Source organism: Amblyraja radiata, chromosome 10 (genome assembly GCF_010909765.2).
Source record: "Amblyraja radiata isolate CabotCenter1 chromosome 10, sAmbRad1.1.pri, whole genome shotgun sequence".
Lineage (NCBI taxonomy): Eukaryota > Metazoa > Chordata > Chondrichthyes > Rajiformes > Rajidae > Amblyraja > Amblyraja radiata.
In genome coordinates, this window is record NC_045965.1 from 35,777,487 (window position 1) to 35,802,601 (window position 25,115).

Consider the following 25,115-nt stretch of genomic DNA (forward strand, 5'->3'; position numbering starts at 1 on the left):
ACATTGTCAGATTTTAATGGCCATTTTTATACATTTTGGTTTTAATGTTTTCAGGCATTTGTTTGAACTTGAGCAGATCGGATGTGTCTATACACTTCAGAATTCATTATGCTACTACCATCAGCAGTTGTATCATCAATAAAGATAAGTGAGTCGGTACCTTCAGCAGCCATACATGCCCAGGCCATAACACTCCAACCACCGTGTTTCACAGATGAGGTGGTATGCTTTGGATCTTGGGCAGTTCCTTCTCTCCTCCATACTTTGCTCTTGCCATCACTCTGATATGTTAACCTTCACCTCATCTGTCCACAAGACCTTTCTCCAGAACTGTGCTTGCTCTTTTAAGTACTTCTTGGCAAACTGTAACCCGGCCATCCTATTTTTGCGGCTAACCAGTGGTTTGCATCTTTCAGTGTAGCCTAGGTATTTCTGTCATGAAGTTTTCTGCAGACAGTGGTCATTGACAAATCCACACCTGACTCCTGAATAATGTTTCTGATCTGTCAGACAGATGTTTGGGGGTTTTTCTTTATTATCGAGAGAATTCTTCTGTCATCAGCTGTGGAGGTCATCCTTGGCCTGCCAGTCCCTTTGCGATTAGTAAGCTGACCAGTGCTCTCTTTCTTCTTAATGATGTTCCAAACAGTTGATTTTGGTAAGCCTAAGGTTTGGCTGATGATTCTAACAGTTGTATTCTTGTTTCTCTGCCCCATAATGGCTTCTTTGACTTCCATTGGCACAACTTTGGTTCTCATGTTGATAAACAGCAATAAAAGTTTCCAAAGGCGATGGAAAGACTAGAGGAAAGACTAAGGGCTGAGAGCTCTCTTATACCTGCATTAAGGAGGCAATTAAACACACCTGAGCAATTTCAAATGCCTGTGCAGCCATGTGTCCCAAACATTATGATGCTCTGAAATGGGGGGACTATGTATAAACACTGCTGTAATTTCTACACAGTGAAACCAAAACATATAAAGGTGGCCTTTATTAAAATCTGACAATGTGCACTTTAACCACATGTGATTTTTTTTCAATTACAAATCTCAAAATGTGGAGTACAGAGGCAAATAAATAAAAGATGGGTCTTTGTCCCAAACATTATGGAGGGCACTGTATATGCAGACTACGTATGCCTACTAATTTAGTCAAAAAATAGTCCGCCTGATCCAGCTATTTGCATGCAGCTATATTGATGGTTGCCCGATGTTCATCAACAGAAAGGAAGCTATTTAACTCCTACATGAAATTCCGCTGTTTCTCTTCTGTACACAGAATATTGTTCTTAAATCTTCATTTGGTAAAAGTTGCCGTTTTTGCCACTGACATGCCTGCAATGCTCATACTGTGGTTTTATTTCCTTGATAGGTTTCCTCTGTGAATTAAAAGGTGAAAACATGTTTCTGTGTCAGATAAAAAGTCAAAGATGTAAAAAGATTATCAAAAGTTAAAGAGTTAGCAAAATTGAATTGTGGAACTAGACATGAACTAGGTGAACAAATATACAAAGTCAATACCCACGACAGTTGAACTCAATAGTTGCACTCAGATTTCAAAACAAAACAAGATCGGAGGTAGATATGAAAACACCATGAACATCTCATTGTTCATAACAAAATCCTTGAAATTAATATACCTAACATACAGTTAGGGTTGCCAACTTTCACATTCCCAAATAAGGGACAAAAGGTCAAAATAAGGGACAAATTCCCGACAGCATAAAGTACGGAAGGCCTCCGTCGAGTCAACGCTGACAGGCTTTTTGCTTCCCATTGCTTGTTATAGCTGCACACTTTTCTTTTTTGCAGGTTTATCCATATTTCCACATGCCAAAACAACTGAAAAACACCAGACGCTACTGAAACCTTTTGTTTTGGCAGGAATTGGCAAAATATAGCATACAACTGATGTGCATAAGAGGGCCTGTGATTGGATGACAGGTGAATCACTCATGCGTGGCATCAACAACACATGCAACACACACGCAAGCTGTTGTAGCAGATCTAGGATCTGTCTGTAAGCGTGCCCTCTGGTAATTACAGAGTACAGATGATTACAGATTACAGATTACGATATTTAAACATTACGATGGTGCAAAATCGATACACATTCAGTAGAAACCGTATTTCACTAGCCTGGGCTCATGGCAGAGGAATACGTTGGTGACAGTGACCTCTCACCCACAGATCTGTCTTGCTCATCCAACAGTTTTCAATCTGTCCACCCTCCTTTCAGTCTGACTGCGTCCTGAATGCTGACAGATTTGCAAATAAGCTTATGTTATTATTTATACGATGCAGACCAAAACTGATAGTTTTGTTGTATGCTGATTGAATGATAAAGCCCCTTCTCCCCCAATTAACATAGACTGGCCTGTATCAACATCCTAGAAAATATGTTACTGAATTCTCAATAGTCAAGCACCAATAACATCTTGCCCTCATTAACTGAGTGTCAATTTGTAAACTACATTCTCATTGACTGAGCATCAATAACATATTGTTGGGCAAATGTGAATAAAATGGCTGTGATTGGCAAGCAAGTTGGAAAGATTCAGCAAGCTGGTCAAATGTTAAGTTTCCAAGTTATGACAATTTTTTGAGGAGGTTTTGTAATGTGTTTATTTTTGTAAACCATATCTTGGGCCAAGAATCCTATACTGATAGAGCGCTCTGCAGGACAATGCCATGCGGTGTACCAGTGCAATTAACCAAATGATATTTTACTTTGCTTTTCTTGGAAGGGACATATCTGGGTAATTTTCCATGTAGCTGTAACAGCATAGCTAGAGGCACACCTAATTTAGTACAGGTCTTCAGCATTACGCTTGGCAGGTGATCAAGTCCTTAGCTTATTTGCAATTCAATTTTTTATTTATACCGTATAGAATTAATGGAATTTGCTATAGATTGGCTTGGGTCTTTCTTACACATAGGCGCAGAGCAGAGTGAAGAAGATACAAAAATAACACAATTCTGCTGCTAGTGCCTCCCATTTCAATGGCTAGACCAGTTCTACTCAAAACACTAAGAGTGCTTTCAAAGTGAAGATGTTGGGAGAAAATCAATCAGAAAATAATTACAACAATACAATAGTTAGCATTACCCATTATTAATTTGTAAAAATATGAATTTGGAAGTAAAGGAGATAAACCATGTATTTGACTTTACATAAAATGATTGAAAAATATGCACTAATCTATTGTTATGATTACCAAAGCCAATAATTACCTTCTCCCCATTTTGACTTAATTGCAATAATGGAATTGCTAGAATAGTAATGTTATTAGTAATTACTGCTAATAGAAAAATGTAGTGCAGGAGCAGGCCCCTTGGCTCATGATGCAGTGAGCTAATCCTTTCCATCTGCATGTGATTCATTTCCCTCCATTCTGCTGCATATTCATGTGCCTATCCCAAAATCCCCTGAACACCACTATCATAACTGATTCTATCACCACTCTGGTGGCGCAAGCCAGGCACCCAGCACTCTCTGTGTAAAGCAATTGCCCTGCGCATCTCCTTTTAACTTTCCCCTCTCCTTAAATCCCAAACTCTCTAGTATTTGCCATTTCACAGGGAAAAATTACCAGGGAAAAAGACAATGACTGTATACCCTATATATGCCTCTCCTAATTTTATATATTTCTATCATCACCCCTTAGCCGCCAATACTTCACCAAAAATAATCCAAGTTTGAACAACCTCTTTTTATATTTATAACCTCTCTTAATCTCTTACCGGCAACCTTCTAATAAATGTGCTGCACCCTTTCCAAACCCTCGACATCCTACCTGGGGGCAACCAGAGCTGCACACAACACTTGAAATGTACCCTAATCAAAGTCCTATAAAGTTGCAACATTACTTCCTGATTTATACTCAGTCCCGATGAATGTAGATAAAGTAAAGTATAAAGTATCCTTTATTGTCATTCAAACTTTTGGTTTGAACAAATTTACGTGCCTTGCAGTCATGACAGAGAATAAAATAACAGAACACACAATGAACACAGTTTAACACCCACCATAGTGAGTCTACCAGACACCTCCTCACTGTGATGGAAGGCAAAAATCTTAAAGTCCTTGCCTCTTCCTTCCTTGTTCTCCCTCTGCGTTGAGGCGATCAAGGCATTCGATGTTGGGCCCCCCGCCGGGTGATGGTAAATCCCGCAGCCGAATCCGAGCTCCGCGAACGGGCCGGTTCAAACTCCGCGGCCCGGGACAGTCGAAGATGCCACCCTCCAGTCCAGCGGACGAAGCTGTCGTTGCGGGAGCTCCGGAGAATCGGTCACCAACCTGGGACCTGCGAGCTCCCGATGTTGTCGTCCACTAGGCCCGCAGCCCAAGCCTCCGGGGCTCCGAAGTCGGGCCGCCGCCGCAGCGCTACCACAGCCTCGAAGTCGGCCAGTCTCGCGATGGTGAGTCCAGGCTCTGCCCCCGGAGCCCCGAGGTCGGCCAAGCTAACCATATGGCTTTTTTACTGCTCTATCTACCTTTGTTGTTACTTTCAAGGAGCTATGGACTTGCAGTCCAAGATTCCTCTATACATCAACACTGTTAAGGATCCTGCAATTAACTGTATATTTTCCTCTTACATGGCAGAGCTGCTGCCTTACATCACCAGAGACCCCGGTCCAATCCTGACTACAGGTGGTGTCTGTACAGAGTTTGTACGTGCTCCACGTGACCTGCGTGGGTTTTCTCCGGGTTCTCTGATTTCCTCCTACATTCCAAAGACGCACAGGTTTGTACAATAATTGGCTTTGGTTAAATGTCCTTGGTGTGTAGGAGAGTGCCAGTGTACGGGGTAATTGCTGGTCGGCACGGACTCGGTGGGCCGAAGGGCCTGTTTCCATGCTGTATCTCTAAACTGAACTAAATGTTACTTCCCAAAGTGTAACGCTTCACACTTGCCTAGATTAAACTTCATCTCTCATTTTCCCATCCATATCTGTAGCATATCATTATCCTGCTTTATCCTTTGATAGCCGCCTTCACTGTCCCCAATTTCACCAATTTTGGTGTCATCTGCAAACTTAGTAACCAACCCATCTACCCAGCTCATTTATATATATCGCCAACAGACGTTCCAGCACTCATCCCTGCAGAACACCACTGGTCACAAACTCCAGCCAGAATCACACCCTTCTACCACTGTCCCTCTCTTCTATGGGTAAGCTATTTCTGATTACAAACTACCAAGTCATCATGGCTCCCATGCATCTTAACCTGAATTAGTTTACTATGAAGGAGCTTGTTAAATTCCTTACAAAAGTCCATGTAGACAATATCAACATCCTCAACCTCATCTCATAAAGCCACATGGACTGTGCACAATTACCTCTTTCTCTTCTAAATGGGATTAAATCCTATCTCTAAGAATCCTTTCCAATAACTTCTCTACATCAATGTGCGCCTCGACGGTCTATATTAATTTCCTGAATTAACACCATTTCCCTTCATAAACAAAGAAACAACATTGGCTACTCTCCAGTCCTCTGGGTCCTGCATGTGGGAAGAGAAGATACAAAGATCTCCATCAAGACCCCAACACTCTCCTCTCTTGCTATAATTGATAGAGCCCTTCAGGTCTTGGGGACTTATCCACCTTAATTCTCTTCGAGATCCAAAATCATCAAATCTTAATCACAAATGCCCTCGCACATTGATATACTACCCATTGATCTCACTATGATGTATAACAATGCAAAGCTCTTGTTCAGTACCTTGCCTACATCCTCCAACTCCAAGCATAAATTCCCTTCTTTATCCTCGAGTCGTCCCTGGTTAACCTCTTGTTTTTAATGCCTGGAAAACCTTGGGATTCCATTTAATCCAACTTGCCAATGACATTCCATGTCTGCTTCTTTCCCTCCTAAATCCCTGCTTGAGTTATTTCCTGCTTCCTCCATATTCCTCAAAGGTCCTGTCCAATTTCATCTTTCTAAATTGTATGACCATGTTTTCTTCTGACCATCTCTCACCATCCAAGGTCATCCTTGTTCCTCCTACATTAATTTAACACTTTTCTCAAAGTTCTAGACTATCCTTAATTGTATCTGTCTTAAAATTAAGGAATTGTGATAATTGTTCCTACAAAACGGCAGTCGCCTGACCAGGCTCATCTCCCAGTACAAGGTCCTCCCTCGTGTTAGGTTATCCAGGTTTTGTTTCATGAAACCCTCTTGGCTGCCCTATCTATGCCTTTCACAGGAAGCCCCAGTCAATATTGGAGAAGTTAAGGACACCAACTACGACATATCTGTAGTTTTTTCATCTTTCCATAATCTGTCCACATATCTGTTTCTCTATTTTCCACCAGCCACTGGAAAGCCTGTAGTATAATCACATCAGGCCGATTGCACCTTTATTTCAGAGCTCTGCCCATATTGCCTCAGTGGATGAACCTTCTAATATGTTCTCTCCAAGTGCAGCTCTGACACTCTCCCAGATTCGTAATGCAATTGTTCCTCCACTTTAACCTCCATATCCACGAACATCTTATACATCAAAACTCAAGAATAGCTGCCAGTCATGTCCCTCTTGTAACCATGTCTCTGTAATGACACACTTCATTGTTCCATGCACTGATCCAGGTTCCAAGTTCAGCTCCCTAACCCATATTACATTGCATTGAAATAAACACACATCAGCTCATGTTTCACCATGTCCATTAAACTGTCCCTGTTTGTTCTTCCTTTGAGTCTTACTTGCCATAGCCTATTTTCCTATTAGTCCCTCCACATGCTAACCTGCTGCTCTTGTTGCCACCCACGTGCCAAGTTAGTTTAAATTCTCTCAAGAAGATGATGTTGAGAGGACTCTAATTATTGCTATGTAAATTACAGCTCTGACAGGGCATTCAATCAAGAAACCAATGAAGCTATGTAGTACCATTCAAATATGTTGGGAATCATTACGAGAGTATTTCTATAGTAACAATTTTCAGTAGTTTTCATTAGTTTTGCAATTTCTGCAACTGTAAATGTTTGAAAGGAAATATTGCAGGGTGCAGCTATTTCAACAATAAGTAGAGATTCATTCAAATATAATTTAGATACATTTGTTGCCAAAATTAACATTTGGAACATGACATGAAGTTAAGTGCTACATGCTTGAGAGAGAAAAAGGGATTTCAAATCAATTGTTCCCAATCGTCCACAATTGGGTCATTTCTTTTTTCAGAGTCTGTTCCAGGCAACCCAATTTAGATGATTGCTATGGTTCATCACCAGTCCCATTATCATTACAGAATGCAGCCACCCTGAATGGTAAAAGGCAAAGCAAATGGACCTTAGAACTAACATTTCCAAAGGTCACATGAAAGCAACGCAATGATCTAACCACTGTTTCTAATCATTGTGGATAGTTCTTTACTCCACAGTTCAAGAACATTAGGATGCCATGGCATTCACTCATTAATTTCCAAGGATCAGTACAGCCATTTCCAAACACAACTGAGTTAGAAAGTCTGAAGAAGAGTCCCAGTCCGAAATGTCATCCATCAAAGAGTTTGAAGAAAGGTCCCGACCCAAAATGCCACCTATCCATTTTCCCAGAGTTGCTGCCTGACCTGCTGAGTTATTCCAGCATTTTGTGTCTATGTTTGAGTTATAATATCATTATTCTCCTTTTCACCACTTCATTTTTTTCTGATTGTCTTTGACTTATTTTCCTTTCTTTGGGTACTATTTTTCCCTTTTGTCTCAAATTTACCATCTTCGTTTTTCAGATCAATGTTCGAGAAAATTCAAAGCAAATACAATGTAATTTCAATGGTCAACAAATGTTCTTCACAGCCTGCAATTGCACAATTTTCTGGCCATGTATTCTGCTGCCTGAGAGCATCATTTTGAAACTTTCATTGTGTTATCTTGTTTACTACATGACTTGGACAAATTGTCCATCATGGATAGTTCTCCTTTCCCTCTTGTCTCTAATCATAGTCATCGAAACAGATCTTAGGTTTCAGGACCACTTATGGATATACTGTGGATTAAAAACAGTGATTTTTACTGCTAAATATGTAGAATATGTTTAAAAGGACTCAGATACAAGAAATGTTACTGACAATTTTTTTATTATTAAATATATGACATCCAAATACAAATTAAAATCCATTGTGCCCTTGCATAAAACATTTTCAAAAGGTTTGTCTATGAGTTTTCCTTCAGTGAAAGTAAACTTTCTTCAATGATCAGGAAAAGGTGAAGTCAATAAACTTTTATTTGTTGAAAAGATCTTTTCCAAATGTTCTCGTTTTTGAAATCAGATTTCAAAGAGCTTGATGTAATATCCCAAGTAAACTAAGTTCTATTTAAAATGATCAGGTAAACAAAGGCTAATAAATGATACAGCCATCACTTCTGCCAGCCTGGTCAAAGTCAGCCAAGTAGGTAAAAGGGGAGCTGCAAAATACTGCTCATTCTACACTGAACTACAACCTGTCTAAAATTAAACTGGGAATGCCAGCTCTCATGCATCAATCTGATGACTGTCGTACCCAACAGTGATCCAAATTGGTTTTACCCAGCTTTATGTAACCAACATGTTTTCTGGCGAAATGTTGGGTGTAAGGGAACCCCCCTGGTTGCAAATTATACAGATCCAAGAACAATGACAAGCCGCATACAGATTCAACCTTGTCTCTTATCCTGGGGAATGGATTTTTATTAATTCACTAGACCAAGTGGGACCCGTTGGGCCCGATTCCCCTAACGCAATATTCCACCATTCCCCCATAGCCTCCAACTGCGCAGGCGCAGCTGACGGGTTCCTGTTGTGACGCCAGAGATCACCGTTGTGACGCGTCACGACAACCCTCCCCAACTGCGCCTCGCCATCCCTCTTCCCACCCTTATCCTCCTCCATTCTCCCTCATCCCCCAGCACTACCTCCCCATCCTCTTCACTCTCCCTCTCCTGTCCCCTCCTCCTCCCCTCCCCACTCACTACCTCCCTCTCCTTTTCCCTACCCATAGTCACTCCCTCCCTCCATAACCCCTCTCCGCTCCCTACCTCCTCTCGCTGCTCTCCACTCCTCACCTCCCCCCTATCCTACTCCCCCACTGTCCTCCTCTCCCTCTATTCCCCCTCCTGCCCCACTCTCCCTCCTCACCTCTCACACTTTCCCCTCCCTACCCCCTCCTCTCCCTCTATCCCCCTGCTCCCACTCCCCCACTCTCCCTCCTCACCCCCCACCCCACTGCCCTCCTCCCTCTATCCCCCACTCCCCCCTCCTCTCCCACTATCTCCCTCTTCCCCACTCTACCTCCCCAACTTTCCCCTCCCTACCCCCTTCTCTCCCTCTATCCCCCTGCTCCCCCACTCGTCACCTCCCCCCTATCCCACCCCCCACAATGAAAACCGCAATTTTATTTGTAATTGAAACCCTCTATCCCACCCTCCCCCCACAATGAAAATCATTTGTTTTTTTTGTAAATGAAACCTCCCCCCAAAACTTTGATTAAAAATGAGGGTTTTTTTAAACCGCGATTTATTATGTAAATGAGTATCGGGATCCCATTGTGACGTCATTGCGAATGAAATCGGAAGAATTTGAATAAAACTATTGAATAAAGCTATTTTTAATGTAATTTAGATTCAGGATCTAACTGTCCCCAACTGTGCAGATCGGCTCGTTTTTTCACCCTCCCTCATTTTAAACTTTAAAAAAATGCAATTGCACTAATATTTTTTATTCTTTAATGTGAAGTAGGTGCCACCGACAAGGTCATCTTTTGTTATCCAAATCTAATCATTAAATTTCAATTTAGAGAGCAATTAAAAGGCTTTGCAATCACATGTACTGGGTTAGGCTGGCAGATTCTTCCCCTGAAGGACATTTGCAGCCAAGGATTCAGTGTCCTGGGATAGCAACATTGTAGCTGGTTGGGCTACAATCCCATTGTGACGTCATAGCTGCTAGCTGCCAGTGCAGATTTGAAATCCTTCTCAAAGTGGGATTGTGGAAAGCTAAAAATGTTAATACTTTGTAAAATATAACATCAATCTGAACAAAACTTGACACAAACCACCACCAGGACTTCAAAAACGAATGAAATACCACTTCCCCTGACTCCCCCAAGCACTCCCTCCACCTCCTGTTCTGTTTTTAAAGGGTAAAAACTTGCTGGCAGGGCTGAGTTTTCCTGGACTGCAACTTTGTTACAAGAGGATTTGGATCCCAATAGCTGCTACATTTTTCTTAAACTTGAATTTGTAAAGCTAAAAATGTAAATAACGTAAAATATACCATCAATCTGAAAGAAACTTGACACAAACCGCCACATGGCATTTGTGAGTAAGGTGGTGCAAAAAGAAATTAGCGCTATCGTGTACCGTTTTGGTGTAGTTCCAGGATCACTCGAACAGGCAAGCTCACACACACACACGCACGCATAGAAACAAACAAGTTGAGAGTTTTAGTAATATACTAGACCAAGTGCAGACCCGTTGGGTCTGTTCCCCCAACGTGCAGTTGTGGGGGGGGAGGCGGCATGCAGCGTCACACATACTAACTATACCCCCCCCCCCCCCGGCACTCACGCTAATTACCCCCCTTGATATTATATTAATATTATTAATTTGCTCCTTTTACCCCATAACCACCCTATCTACTGACGCATAGCCCCCAACTTGCAGTCACATCTAGAGAGGGGGGGGGGGGGGGGACGGGGGTAGAGAGTGAGGACAGATAGAGAAGGGGCAGAGACAGAGAGAGAGAGACAGAAACACAGAGAGAGGGGCAAGAGGGAGAGGTGGGTGGAGAGGAGGAGAAGAGGAAGAGTGGGTGAGGGGGGAAAGGTGGGGGAGGAGAGGAGGAGAGAGAGAGGGTGGAAGTGAGGGGGAGAGAGAAGGGGTGCTGAGAGGGTGGGGAGCAGGGAGGGTGGAGGGGAGGGGTGTGGAGGGGAGGGGGTTTAGGGGAGGGAGGGAGGGTGGGGGAGGGGATGGAGGGGAGAGGGGGGGAGGAGAGGGGAGGGGGTAGAGAGGGGGGAGAGGAAGGGGGGGAGGGGGGGGAGAAGAAAAGGGGGGGGGAGAGGGAGGGGGAGAGGGAGGCGGGGAGGGGGAGAGGGGGGGAGAGAGGGGGGGAGAGGGAGAGGGGGGGAGAGAGGGTGGGGGGGAGAGAGGGTGGGGGGGGAGGAGAGAGGGGGAGGAGAGGGGGGGAGGAGAGAGGGGGGAGGAGAGAGGGGGGAGAGAGGGGGAGAGAGGGGCGTGAGGTGAGGGGGAGAGGTGGGGAGCAGGGAGAGGGAGGGAGGGTGGAGGGAAGGGGGCAGGGGTGTGTGGAGGGGAGGGGGGTTTAGGGGAGGGACGGTGGGGGAGGGGATGGAGGGGGAGAAAAAGAGGGGAGAGGGAGAGGGGGGGAGGAGTGAGGGGGGAGGGGGGAAGAGAGAAAGGGGGGAGAGAAAGGGGGGGAGGGAAAGGGGGGAGAGAAAGGGGGGGTGAGAAAGGGGGGAGAGGGGGTGTGCTGAGAGGGGGGTGAGGTGAGGGGAGGGGGAGAGGTGGGGAGCAGGGAGGGTGGAGGGAAGGGGGTAGGGGTGTGTGGAGGGGAGGGGGGGTTTAGGGGTGGGATGGTGGGGGAGGGGATGGAGGGGAGGAGGGGGAGAAAAAGAGGGGAGGGGGGAGAGGAGAGGGGGGGGTGTGGAGGTGAGGAGGGGGGGGGAGAGGAGAGGAGAGGGGTGTGGAGGGGTGAGGAGAGGGGGGGAGAGGTGAGGAGATGGGGGGAGAGGAGAGGAGAGGGGGGAGAGGAGAGGGGGGGAGAGGGGAGAGGAGGGGGGAGAGGGGAGGAGAAGGGGGTGAAGAGGAGAGGGGGGGAGGGGAGGAGAGGGGGGAGAGGAGAGGAGAGGGGGGGAGAGGAGAGGAGAGGGGGGAGAGGAGAGGGGGGGGAGGAGAGGGGGGGAGAAGAGAGGAGAGGGCGGGGGAGAGGAGAGGAGAGGGGGGAGAGGAGAGGAGAGGAGAGGGCGGGGAGAGGAGAGGAGAGGGGGGAGAGGAGAGGGGGGGATGGGGAGAGAGGAGGGGAGAGAGAGAGAGAGAGAGAAAGGGAAAGAGACAGGGGGGAGAGAGAGAGAAAGAGAGAGGGATAGGGAGAGAGAGAGGTGGGGAGAGAGAGGAACCCAAACCCCCCAAACAACCATTTGCAGGCAGTGCTTTTTTATTTCAAACCATATTTTATTTTCAAACCACATTAAGGGTACTTACTCACAGGTGTGAAAAAATTTGTTCAGTATCATTCAGAGCTCAGAGTGCCCTCCATGTTGCAGAGTGATTGAGGCACACCACTTGCAGAGACTGATTGAGGCACACCACTTCCTGGTTTTATAGTCCCTCCCCCTCCCTCCAGCAGGGGCAGCAGAGAGAATGGGGAATTGTTTAAAAACATTAATATCTCTGTCATTTTTCAACAACGGAAAAAATCCTCGGCACACATGCGGCGGAGGGGGGCTCTGAGCAAGGTGGCCAAAAATGACGGCCATAGGTGGCGGCGTTCTCTCGGAAATCGCAGCACAGAAGGCCAAAAGCGGTCAAGAACAGAGATTTAGTAATATAGATAGATACTAGACCAAGTGGGACCCGTTGGATCCCTGTCACATGGGAGGGCTGGTCCCCAAACGCAATATCCACCTCACCCATAACCCTCCAACTGACGGGTTCCCAATGTGACACCAGAGATCCCCGTTGTGACGTGAGTCAAGGCAACCCTCCCCAAATGTGCCTCGCCATCCCTCTTCCTACCCCTATCCTCCTCCATTCCCACACATCCCCCAACAATCCCTTCCCCTCCTCTTCACCCTCCCTCTTCTCTCCCCTCTCAACTTCCCCTCCTCCACTCCCTCCATCACCTCTCCCTCCCTCTCCTTTCCCCTACCCTGTCACTCCCTCCCTCCATCCATAACCCCTCTCCCCTCCCTACCCCCCTCCTCTCCTTCTATCTCCGTGCTCCCCCACTCCTCACTTCTCCCCTATCCCACTCCCCCACTAAAGACAATGTTTAAATAACATCTCTCCTCCCCTCCCCCACCCTCTCCCTCTCCTTACAACAATGTAACAAATCTCTCATTGCACTGGGTGGAATACTGTTGGTGGGCAGTTTATGTAAATTAAATCCCATTGCGACGTCATAGATGCTAACCGCCATTGCAGCGAACTGATTTTTCTGAAACTGGGTTTTGTAAAGTTCAAAATGTGAATAATTTGTAAAATATACCATCAATCTGAAACAAACTTGATACACCACATTTGTGAGTAAGGTGGTCCGAAAATTGTAGCACTATTGTGTACCGTTTTGCCGTAATTTCAGGAGCAGTCAGACTCACAGACGCAGAAACGAACAAGATGAGAGTTTTAGTAATATACTAGACCAAGTGCAGATCCGTTGGGTCTGTTTCCCCAACGGCATTTGCGGGGGGGGAGGGCTGAGGCATCACACTCACATTAACCACCCCCCAAACACACAGGTGGGGGGAGGGGGGGTGAGAAGAGGGAGGGGAGGAGGAAACGGGACAGATTTGGGAGGAAAAGGAGAGTGGGGTAGGGGGTGAGAGAGGGGAATGGGGAGAGAGATGTGGGTGAGGGGGGGGGATGGGGAGGGAGGGGAGGAGGGAGGGAAGGGGAGAGGGGTGGGTGGAGAGAGGGGAAAGAGTGGGGAGGGAGAGTGGAGGGGGAAGGGGGGAGAGAAGTGAAGTGGAAGAGAGGGAGGAGAGAGGGATGGGGAGGGGAGAGAGATGTGGGGGGAGGGATGGGGACGGAGAGGAGGAGGGAGGGGTAAGAGTGAGGAGGGAGGGGGAAGAGTGTGGAGGGAGGGGGGAGAGAGGTGGGGGGAGAGGGGGGAAAGAGTGGGGAGGGATAGTGGGAGGGGGGAGAGGTGGAAGAGTGGGGAATGTCAGAGGGAAGGGGTGGGGGGGAGAGGGAAGGAGATGGGTGGGGAGGGAAAGGGGTGGGGTGAGGGAGAGAAGTGGAAGAGTGGGGAGGGAGGGGTAGGGGGAGTGGCGGAAGAGGGACAGAGGGGTAGGGGAAGGGGGCGGGGGGAGAGAGGGAAGGGGATAGGGTAGAGTGTGAAGGGGGTGGGGGAGAGAGGGATGGGAGGGAGAGGGAGAGGGGTGAAAAGAGGGAAACTTAGAAACATAGAAATCAGGTGCAGGAGTAGGCCATTCGGCCCTTCGAGCCTGCACCTCCAGTCAATATGATCATGGCTGATCATCCAACTCAGTATCCCGTACCTGCCTTCTCTCCATACCCTCTGATCCCCTTAGCCACAAGGGCCACATCTAACTCCCTCTTAAATATAGCCAATGAACAGGCCTCAACTACCTTCTGTGGCAGTGAATTCCAGAGATTCACCACTCTCTGTGTGTAAAATGTTTTTCTCATCTCGGTCCTAGAAGATTTCCCCCTTATCCTTAAACTGTGACCCCTTGTTCTGGACTTCCCCAACATCGGTTTCTATAAGATCCCCCCTCAATCTTCTAAAATCTAGCGAGTTCAAGCCGAGTCTATCCAGTCTTTCTTCATATGAAAGTCCTGACATCTCAGGAATCAGTCTGGTGAACCTTCTCTGTACTCCCTCTATGGCAAGAATGTCTTTGAGCATTGGGCATTGTGACATCACACAATGGAACGTTCACCATGGGCTGGGGCTCCTGCAAAGGCATATGTAAATGGCTCCATTCCGATTGGACATATGTGAACATTGGGCATTGTGACATCACACGATGGAACGAATCAAAAGGAAGAAAGGCAGCCGGACGGACGGACGGCTGGCGGCAGCCACAGACTTTTATATAATAACTAGACCAAGTGCAGACCCGTTGGGTCTGTTTCCATAACGGCGTTTGCGGGGGGGGGGCTGAGGCATCACACTCACATTAACCACCCCCCAAACACACAGGTGGGGGGAGGGGGGGTGAGAAGAGGGGAGGGTGGGGAGAGGAGGACGATGAAACGGGACAGATTTGGGAGGGAAAGGAGAGCGGGGTAAGGGGTGAGAGAGGAGGATGGGGAGAGAGATGTGGGTGAGGGGGGGGGATGGGAGGAGGGAGGGAAGGGGAGAGGGGTTGGTGGAGAGAGGGGAAAGAGTGGGGAGGGAGAGTGGAGGGGGAAGGGGGGAGAGAAGTGAAGTGGAAGAGAGGGAGGAGAGAGGGATGGGGAGGGGAGAGAGATGTGGGGGGGGAGGGATGGGGACGGAGAGGAGGAGGGAGGGGTAAGAGTGTGGAGGGAGGGGGAAGAGTGTGGAGGGAGGGGGAGAGAGGTGGGGGGAGAGGGGGGAACGAGTGGGGAGGGATAGTGGGAGGGGGAGAGGTGGAAGAGTGGGAAGGGTCAGAGGGGTAGGGGGAAGGGGTGGGGGTGGAGAGGGGAGGGAGGGGGAGAGAGAGGGGTGGGGGAGGGAAAGGGGTGGGGTGAGGGAGAGAAGTGGAAGAGTGGGGAGGGAGGGGTAGGGGGAGTGGTGGAAGAGGGACAGAGGGGTAGGGGGAATGGGGAGAGAGGGAAGGGGATACGGTAGAGAGTGAAGGGGGGTGGGGGAGAGAGGGATGGGTGGGAGAGGGAGAGGGGTGAAAAGAGGGAAACTTAGAAACATAGAAATCAGGTGCAGGAGTAGGCCATTCGGCCCTTCGAGCCTGCACCTCCAGTCAATATGATCATGGCTGATCATCCAACTCAGTATCCTGTACCTGCCTTCTCTCCACACCCCCTGATCCCTTTAGCCACAAGGGCCACATCTAACTCCCTCTTAAATATAGCCAATGAACAGGCCTCAACTACCTTCTGTGGCAGTGAATTCCAGAGATTCACCACTCTCTGTGTGTAAAATGTTTTTCTCATCTCGGTCCTAGAAGATTTCCCCCTTATCCTTAAACTGTGACCCCTTGTTCTGGACTTCCCCAACATCGGTTTCACATCACACAATGGAAGGTTCACCATGGGCTGGGGCTCGAAGGGGAGGGAGGGGAGAGGAGGAGGAGGAAACTGGACTGATTTGGGAGGGAAAGGAGAGCGGGGTAGGGGTAGGGGGTGAGAGAGGGGGATGGGGAGAGAGATGTGGGTGAGGGGGGGATGGGGAGGAGGGAGGGAAGGGGAGAGGGGTGGGTGGAGAGAGGGGAAAGAGTGGGGAGGGAGAGTGGAGGGGGAAGGGGGGGAGAAGTGAAGTGGAAGAGAGGGAGGAGAGAGGGATGGGGAGGGGAGAGATGTGGGGGGGAGGGATGGGGACGGAGAGGAGGAGGGAGGGGTAAGAGTGTGGAGGTAGGGGGAGAGGGGGGAAAGAGTGGGGAGGGATAGTGGGAGGGGGGAGAGGTGGAAGAGTGGGGAGGGTCAGAGGGGTAGGGGGAAGGGGTGGGGGTGGAGAGGGGATGGAGGGGGAAGGGAGGGGGAGAGAGAGGGGTGGGGGAGGGAAAGGGGTGGGGTGAGGGAGAGAAGTGGAAGAGTGGGGAGGGAGGGGTAGGGGGAGTGGTGGAAGAGGGACAGAGGGGTAGGGGAAGGGGGCGGGGGGAGAGAGGGAAGGGGATAGGGTAGAGAGTGAAAGGGGGTGGGGGAGAGAGGGATGGGTGGGAGAGGGAGAAGGGTGAGAAGAGGGAAACTTAGAAACATAGAAATCAGGTGCAGGAGTAGGCCATTCGGCCCTTCGAGCCTGCACCTCCAGTCAATATGATCATTGCTGATCATCCAACTCAGTATCCTGTACCTGCCTTCTCTCCACACCCCCTGATCCCTTTAGCCACAAGGGCCACATCTAACTCCCTCTTAAATATAGCCAATGAACAGCCCTCAACTACCTTCTGTGGCAGTGAATTCCAGAGATTCACCACTCTCTGTGTGTAAAATGTTTTTCTCATCTCAGTCCTAGAATATTTCCCCCTTATCCTTAAACTGTGACCACTTGTTCTGGACTTTCCCAACATCGGTTTCTATAAGATCCCCCCTCAATCTTCTAAAATCTAGCGAGTACAAGCCGAGTCTATCCAGTCTTTCTTCATATGAAAGTTCTGACATCTCAGGAATCAGTCTGGTGAACCTTCTCTGTACTCCCTCTATGGCAAGAATGTCTTTGAGCCATTGGGCACTGTGACATCACACAATGGAACGTTCACCATGGGCTGGGGCTCCTGCAAAGGCATATGTAAATGGATCCATTCCGATTGGACATATGTGAACATTGGGCATTGTGACATCACACGATGGAACGAATCAAAAGGAAGAAAGGCAGCCGGCAGCTAGGAATAGATAGATAGATAGATAGATAGATAGACAGACAGACAGACATACAGACAGACAGACAGACAGACAGACAGACAGACAGACAGACAGACAGACAGAGAGAGAGAGAGAGAGAGAGAGAGAGAGAGAGAGAGAGAGAGAGAGAGAGAGAGAGAGAGAGAGAGAGAGAGAGAGAGAGAGAGAGAGAGAGAGAGAGAGAGAGAGAGAGAGAGAGAGAGAGACAGACAGACAGACAGACAGACAGACAGACAGACAGACAGACAGACAGACAGACAGATAGATAGATAAACGAATGGAGAAAGCCAGGATGGGATCACTGAAAAAAATGTTTCTATAATCAGAATCTTATCAATCATTTAGCCATCTCTGCAAAAGATCTTTCCAATTAAGCCCCAAACACAACTTCTTCCCTCCATAACCCTGGAAGGTTTGCTTTCCTCCTAATTCAATCGACTCTTTTGCAGATGGCATCACTGCACCAACTTCTATGGATGTCATATAATAAGCATACAGGTTTTTTTTTTTTTTTTTAAATTCTTTTCTTTATTATTTGTTTTTTTTTTTTAATCAAAAATATTTATTCAAATATTAAAATAATATATACAGTACAGCAAAAAAACAAAACAGAACCCACCATCATAATGCACGACAAACGATAAAACTATTATACAACTATCTTACACTCCTTGTCAAGGATGCATTCAAACCGCCGCGGTGCCCAACGATCCCGGAAATCCCCCAGGGCGCCCGTGGATTGTAGCACCCGGGCAAGGACGTAGCCCAGTAAGCGTACTGTTGGGCTGCATCGCTGCTTGTTTTGGGAACAGTCCTGCCCAAGACCACAAGAAATTGTAAAGAGTTGTGACGTAGTTCAGTCCATCACACAGATCAGACTACTCACCATCGAGTACATCTACACCTGACGCTGCCTTGAGAAAGCAGTCAACATAATCAATAAATTTTCCCTGCTCTCTTTGGGCAGAAGATACTAAGGCCTGACAGTGCATACCACCACTTGGAAACAACTGCTTCACCTCTGTTATCAAATTTCCATAAGCTAGGGTCCATTCCTGATTTCCAACCTACCTCAATGTGGACATTGGACTTTTACTCTGGAACTGTTATGCTACTATGCTAATAAACTATATTCCGCACTCTGATATATTTCTCTTTGCTCTACCTGTTGTACTTACTTTTGGCTTGACTGCATTCATGTATAGTATTAGCTGATTTGATTGAATAGCATGCCAACAAACGCTTTTTACTGGTTTCGGTACACGTGACAATAATAAACCTAAATATGAAGATTACTTCTCTTTAATTCAAGTCCAGTTTCATTTCATAAGTTGCTTTGAAATCTCTTATCTTCACATTTTCAGGTTCCCAAAAACCCATTCCGAAAATTAATACGTTTTTGCATGTGAATATTTATTTTTTCTCACCAGCTCTTTTGCTAATTTTTGCAAGGCAACATTTTACTCTCTTCTTATTCTCTCGCCTACGCCCAACGAGAGCGAAAAATGAAGCTAAATTCCAAACCTATTAAACGTGGACCTGCAACGTTTAAGGATAGACATCTTAAAAGTACTGTTGTTTTTTTAAATTAATACTTAGCAAAACTAAAATTAAAACATGTTCTCACCAGATACTGGTTCAGCCCTTTTATTATTTACTGCAAATCATCTGTATTGAAAGAGCACTGTCAAGGAAAAATGTACACATATAATTCCCGAGGGTGAATGGGTCTGCCTCTAGCTGCAATTAGTCCTAGACACCAAGACGAGCACTTTGACCAGTCCCAGCATCAGCACTTAGCTTCACCGTTATATATTTGCTCTGGGATTAATGCCAAATTGTGCTCATTTTAGTAGCATCTATTTTGGAAACAGACCAGTTTGATTTTTGTTGGTTTGAATATTTGTGGATGGTTTTCCTCAGAGGGATCTATTTTAAACGAAAGAAAGAATCTGATGTGGTTGGTGGAGGAGGGTGTATGGTTTGGGGAATGCGAGACATATTACATAAAAAGTTTCCTTTCACTAAATTATCTTTTATCTTAAATTCTAGTCACATTCAAAATTAGAAATCTATTTACTGAAATAAGCATATATCATACGTGCTGCAAAGTTAAAAAAAGAAAAAGGTGGCAGTCAGATTTTTACCATAAAAATTTTATATTAGGGATATCATTGGAATGCTTCAAAATTCTCAACATTGATTAAAAAGTAAAAGTGTCAAGTGGTACGATACAGCGTCATTGAAGAATTGCAGCACAGCGGAAGGTACCATTTTTCGGAAGATATATAAAAACAAAGCCCCATTTGCACTTCCAGGAGGCTAAAGATCCAACTGCACTATTCAACCAAAACTGATGAACTAGTAATTTATTTCCTAGCCATTCATAGCAACTCACTGTGCTCAAACTGGGTGACATGTCCCCTACATTACAGCAACAAGAGTAGTTCCTTTGCTGTAAAGCAGCTCAGATGCCCTAGGTTATGAAAGGGACTTTATAAACAGAATTGTTACTTTTTTCAATTCATATTTAATGGGCTACTTAGAATTGCCTATTCACAAATGAATGCATAGTCAGTTTTGGATGAAGTTTAGAATTACTAATTTGAACCAGAGAAGGTGTGGAATAGCTGCATCAAATTATTATAATTTATTTCTCCGAGGGGCATGAGTACTTTTCTATGCCCCTCAGAAATACTGCATGTGCGGCCAATCCAAACAATCCCTTATTCCTTTTTTTATTCTATTTTCAGAATTTGGGGAATTGCAGGCAAATGCACCTTTTATTGCCCAGCCCTCAATGTCTCTTGAGAAGGTGGTCACAAATGAGAGATTTGAGAGTGTTTTTAAGAGTCATTGAGGAGGGCCTGAGTCACATACAGGTCAGACCTGACAGATTTACTCCCTTAAAGGACATTAGTGAACCACATGGATTTTTATGACAATCCAGTAGTTCTGTGGTCATAATTACCAAGACTGGTTATTGTTGCAAAGTTCAGCTTATGGGCTGAATTTAAATTCACAGCTGTTGTGGTGAGATTTGAAGTTGGCTCTCTGTACTGTTAGTCTAGGCCTCAGGATTGCAACATGGGTAACTTAACCAAAGCATCATTTTGATACTTTCTGATCATTGCATCCATCCTGCAGCTGCTACTACGCTCTGTCCAGCCAGCATTGCTATGCTCAATACTGGAAAGCTGTCTCAGGATGCCCATTTGACATCTGCAGCTTATCAAACAGATTCAAATAAGGCCCAGGCCTCAGCACAGCAATAACCTCTCTCTCTGGCAGTAGTTTACAGTTTTAATAAAGGTTTAATTCAAAAAATAAGATTTTTTTGAACATTAGAATAACAGAATTAAAATTAAAACATTGGCATAAAATTGAAGACTGAATTTGTGGAAGAATTCTTCATTCTTACAATAAGTCTGGTGAACAGTTTGTGAGTGCCCTCTGCTGATTCATCTAAGACTTGCTTAACTGATGCAACTGTGAAACCTGAAGAGAAAGTTTCTGTGCACTGGCATGTGATACTTTCATTTCCTGCCATTTACTACATGTATCATAAAAATATCTTCTATCCATAACAAGAACTATCAACTGAACTAAATAAAGCTAGTTGTGTGATAATTTATAATTCCTATCTTAAGAAACAACCTAATGATGGAATGAGTTGTCAGAGGAAGTGTACAATAACAATAATTAAAAAACATTTGGTGAGGTACATGTATAGGAAATGTTTATTGGTATAGAAAGTGCCATTGGTCGGTAATGGTATATTTTTATCATGTGTACAGTGAAAAACTTTATTTGCATCCTATATTGTCATGGTTAATGTGATTCATTTTAGTATGACTTTAGTGCCAACAATGAAATAGACAGCATGCACCCCTTACAATTATAAATAATTTTGCCATAATAAAAAACAGCCCTGACAATAATTTTCTTCCTGCCTCCATACTGAGCAAGCATATAACAGGTCAGTCCTGCTCGGTTTATATTGGGAGACCAGACACATGGGAACTTCATGCCTAGCGGCATGAACATTGACTTCTCCATTTTCTAGTAACCCTTGCTGTCTCCTCCCCTGCTCAGCTCTCCCTCAGCCCTCTGGCTCCTCCTCTTCCTTTCTCCTCCCCGTCCGCCCCCCCCCCCCCCCCCCCCCACTCCCCCCACCCTACATCAGTCTGAAGAAGGGTTTCGGCCCAAAACGTTGCCTATTTTCTTTGCTCCATAGATGCTGCTGCACCCGCTGAGTTTCTCCAGCACATTTATTTACATGGGAACCACCTCCTTGTTCTCACAATTACATCATTTAACCTAACATAAATATTTATGTGGTGCAGCAGAAATCACTGGATGGAGAAATTAACAATCCATTTTATCGGCCAAATAATAGTATTCATAAAGTGAAAAGGATATATTGGTTGAACATAACTGACTAAAATTTTAACATCTATGAATGGTGCTCAAAGTGGGAGGAGGAAACAGATTAGTTTTAAAGTGCTTTGAACTCTTACTGTCATTAAGCACATTCATTTTATATTAAGGTAAAACAATTATTGACGAGTTGCTCAGAGAGCATAAAAAACTAAGAATATAATCCTTGGCACCAGAGCTAAACCCACAGCAATTATTCAAAAATATGAAAACTGAATGATTTGTAAAAGTCTTCGTATTATTTCACTTTCCAGACATTATTTATTGCTTGAACTGGGAATTTATAATTTTTGGCGTACATGATGAAGAGGAGCAATTGGATAGCACTAGGTTAGAACATAAATAAAACATAAAATATTGGAAATCTTGTAAGGTCAGGCAGCACCTGTGGAGATAGAAACAGGGTTAAAGTTTTAGGTCCATTTCTAATTAAAAATCATCAAACTGAAATGTTAAAAATAGAAACAAGGAACTGCAGATGCTAGTTTACAAAAAAAGACACAAAGTGTTGGAGTAACTCAGCGGGTCACGCAGCATCTCTGGAGATCATGGATAAGTAACGTTTCAGGTTGGGACCCTTCCCCAGATAGAACTGAAATATTAATTTTGTTTCACTCCCCACAGATGCTGCTTGACCTACTGGTTACTGCTTTTATTTCAGATTTTCCGCAACTGCAGCCATTTTACTTTTTAAATCAGGACTTTTTTTTGCCATTGGTTCAAGTGCTGCCCATACATATGGTTTACATCAAAATCTCTCTTCTTTGCTAATTGTAAGGAACAATCCAACAGGGATTTGAACAATTTGCAGTTATTTGTATGCTGGTATTGGACCAGTGCCCTTTATTCAAATACTGTAGAAGTCTGTCTCACAGAAATCACACAGGTATATCTGGTCTCTTCCTGAGGGGTAAGGTGAACATATATGTCAGGAGCAAGTAGAAGTTTGTCTTTTGCCTTTGTTTTGTGTTAATACTTAATAGACTAACTTGTTTCATTATCGACACTGTTAGTTGTGTCTCTGGGATATGTCAGCATGCCAGACTAGTATTGAAAGGCCTAGGCTATTAATCTGGTGTCAAGACTTCAGATACTGAGCGATTTAAATTCAAGAAATTCAATAAATATGAAATATAAAGCTATTTTAAGTAATAGGATCATGAAACTATATACAGTATTGTTGCAAAAATACTGATGTTCTCCAGGGAAAATAAACAGCTTTGCTTACCAGCACTGGTTTATTTAATATCCTAATTCGGTAGCAATGTGATTAATGCTTAACTATCTGCTTAACTGTCTTAGCAAACAAACCCAACTCAGGGTCAATGAACAAACTGCAATGAATGCCGGCCTTGCCAGCTTCACCCACATCCAGTGAACAAATAAACAAAAGGTTCTCTCTCAAGTTTCTCCAAATGTATTGGCCTTGGAGAGTAATTAGGAAAATATGCGTGTGAATTCCAATCTGGGAGTAAACTATGCCCAATGTTTCGTTTGCAGTCTGCACCCCATTTTTGAATTATCAGCTAATTACTAAGATTGCAATATTCAGCCTGCTGTAAACAAGCAGTTGAGTTTCAAGATTTAAATGCCAATTTTCAAGATAAAAAAATATCACAGACTGCTTGAAGCACCACGCTCCCATCATTTATCCACCAACAATGTCTAACTAGGCAAGTCTCGCATCTAGTACTCCTGTTCACCACAGCCTCCACTCACCTTTTAAAGTCTATACACACCGCCGATCATTCAGTCATAGCAGCCACGTCACTTAAACAAATTGCTTGACAATGATACAATGACCCAGTCTGAAGAAAGGTCTCGAACCGAAACATCACCCATTCCTTCTATCCAGAGATGTTGCCTGTCCCGCTGAGTTACTCCAGCATTTTGTGTCTGTCTTCAGTGCAGACTTGCATCTGCAGTTCCTTCCTACACAATACAATGATACCATTCCCTTTCTCTTTCAAAACAAGGTGCTACAGAGAAACAACAACAGCATTGTCCCCTGCTCGTACCACAAGCAGGAGCCAGTAAGCTCAATCATTGGTGTTGTAGCAAGTGGCCACAATACAACTATAAAATACAATAATATCCTCATCCTTACTCACTCCCCTATCCTCCTACAACCTCTTGCAAATTAGTCGCAGGTGGTGTAAGTATGCAAGTATAAGGTTTACTTATCACACAGTAAAGTTTAAATTGGTTCCACACATAGAAACATAGAAAATAGGTGCAGGAGTAGGCCATTCGGCCCTTCGAGCCTGCACCGCCATTCAATATGATCATGGCTGATCATCCAACTCAGTATCCTGTACCTGCCTTCTCTCCATACCCCCTGATCCCTTTAGCTACAAGGGCCACATCTAACTCCCTCTTAAATATAGCCAATGAACTGGCCTCAACTACCTTCTGTGGCAGAGAATTCCAGAGATTCACCACTCTCTGTGTGAAAAATGTTTTCCTCATCTCGGTCCAAAAAGATTTCCCCCTTATCCTTAAACTGTGACCCCTTGTTCTGGACTTCCTCAACATTGGGAACAATCTTCCTGCATCTAGCCTGTCCAACCCCTTAAGAATTTTGTAAGTCTCTATAAGATCCCCCCTCAATCTTCTAAATTCTAGCGAGTACAAACCGAGTCTATCCAGTCTTTCTTCATACGAAAGTCCTGACATCCCAGGAATCAGTCTAGTGAACCTTCTCTGTACTCCCTCTATGGCAAGAATGTCTTTCCTCAGTTTAGGAGACCAAAACTGTACGCAATACTCCAGGTGTGGTGTCACCAAGACCCTGTACAACTGCAGTAGAACCTCCCTGCTCCTATACTCAAATCCTTTTGCTATGAATGCTAACATACCATTCGCCTTCTTCACTGCCTGCTTCACCTGCATGCCTACTTTTAATGACTGGTGTACCATGACACCCAGGTCTCGTTGCATCTCCCCCATTCCTAATCGGCCACCATGGTAAGACCTTGAAGATCCTTTCCACACCACTCTGTATAGGCCTTTCAGTATTCAGTAGGTTTCAATGAGATCCTCCCTTATCCTTCTAAAATGCAGTGAGCAGAGGCCCAGAGCTTTTAAACACTCCTTTCTTTTGCCTCACTCTCGATTTAAACAGTGGAGTAACATTTTCAATTTTCCAGTCCTGTGGAATTCCTGATTCTAGTGATTATTGAAAGAGCACTACTAATTCCTCCACAATCTCTACAGCTACCTCTTTCAGAATACTAGGGTGTACTCAGGACCATGTGACATCCACCTTAAGACGTAGATTTAATTAAAAGCAACTGCATAAATCTGCACGTAACAAAAAAGGTTTTAATCGATTCTGGACAATATTTACCTTTGTTAAAGAGGTTTCATTTACATCTTTTATCAAAAAGGATTTGCATAAATATTCAGAAATTCTCCAACGACATTAATGATAAGTCATTTGAACATCAAGCA

The 25,115-nt window shown here is 45.0% G+C and overlaps 1 protein-coding gene across 2 annotated transcripts in view; it reads right to left on the reverse strand.

The window, feature by feature from the left end:
• Positions 1 to 1,105: 1,105 nt before the first annotated feature.
• Positions 1,106 to 25,115, reverse strand: part of tm2d1 (TM2 domain containing 1) — a 66,351-nt gene continuing 42,341 nt past the window's right edge. The window contains exon 7 of one of the 2 annotated variants that reach the window (XM_033028547.1): positions 1,106 to 1,378. The gene's annotated coding sequence lies outside the window, so the exon portion shown is untranslated. Of the gene's footprint in view, positions 1,379 to 21,590; positions 22,048 to 25,115 lie in introns of those variants that run through there. The other variant, XM_033028546.1, reaches the window with a different exon arrangement.